Source organism: Arachis hypogaea, chromosome 3 (assembly GCF_003086295.3).
Source record: "Arachis hypogaea cultivar Tifrunner chromosome 3, arahy.Tifrunner.gnm2.J5K5, whole genome shotgun sequence".
Taxonomy (NCBI): domain Eukaryota; kingdom Viridiplantae; phylum Streptophyta; class Magnoliopsida; order Fabales; family Fabaceae; genus Arachis; species Arachis hypogaea.
The window spans coordinates 73,153,283-73,154,413 of NC_092038.1; the positions used below are offsets into that span (position 1 = coordinate 73,153,283).

At 39.0% G+C, this 1,131-nt stretch overlaps 1 non-coding gene across 1 annotated transcript; it reads right to left on the reverse strand.

Annotated features, from left to right (window-relative positions):
• Nucleotides 1-681: 681 nt before the first annotated feature.
• On the reverse strand, nt 682-785 carry LOC112793263 (small nucleolar RNA R71). Its single transcript, XR_003197965.1, has one exon. It is a non-coding gene; the product is annotated as a small nucleolar RNA R71 (small nucleolar RNA).
• Nucleotides 786-1,131: the final 346 nt, after the last annotated feature.

Consider the following 1,131-nt stretch of genomic DNA (forward strand, 5'->3'; position numbering starts at 1 on the left):
TTCTCTTCACCTCTCTTCATCCAAAAATCCGAATCCCCATCTCCATTCGTCTAACCCATTTCTTCTTCTACTAACATAAAGGATTCTCTATACTGTGACATAGAGGATTCCTCTTTCTTTTCTTGTTTTCTTTTCTTTCATATGAGCAGGAACAGGGAAAAAGGCACTCTTGTTGAAATTGATCCAGAACCTGAAAGGACTCTGAAGAGAAAATTAAGAGAAGCTAAATTACAACAATCCAGAAACAACCTTTCAGAAATTTTCGAACAAGAGAAGGACATGGCAGCCGAAAATAATAATAATAATAATGCAAGGAGAATGCTTGGTGACTTCACAAAACCAACATCCAAGTTTGATGGAAGAAGCATCTCCATTCTTGCCATTGGAGCCAATAACTTTGAGCTTAAGCCTCAACTAGTTGCATTAATGCAACAAAACAGCAAGTTTTATGGACTTCCATCTGAAGATCCTTATCAGTTTTTAACTGAGTTCTTGCAGATCTGTGAGACTGTAAAGACGAATGGAGTTGATCCTGAAGTCTACAGACTCATGCTTTTCCCTTTTGCTGTAAGAGACAGAGCTAGAATATGGTTGGATTCACAACCTAAGGATAGCCTGGACTCCTGGGATAAGCTGGTCACTGCCTTCTTGGATAAATTCTTTCCTCCTCAAAAGTTGAGCAAGCTGAGAGTGGATGTTCAAACATTCAAACAAAAAGATGGTGAATCCCTCTATGAAGCTTGGGAAAGATATAAGCAGTTGACCAAAAGATGTCCATCTGACATGTTTTCAGAATGGACCCTATTAGATATATTCTATTATGGTCTCTCTGAATTTTCGAAAATGTCATTGGACCATTCTGCAGGTGGATCTATTCACCTGAAGAAAACGCCTGAAGAGGCTCAAGAACTCATTGACATGGTTGCAAACAACCAATTCATGTATACCTCTGAGAGGAATTCCGTGAATAATGGGATACCTCAGAAGAAAGGAGTTCTTGAAATTGATGCTCTGAATGCCATATTGGCTTAGAACAAAATGTTGACTCAACAGGTCAACATGATCTCTCAAAATCTGAATGGATTGCAACATTCATCCAACAGTACTAGAGAGGCAGCTTCTGAAGAAGCT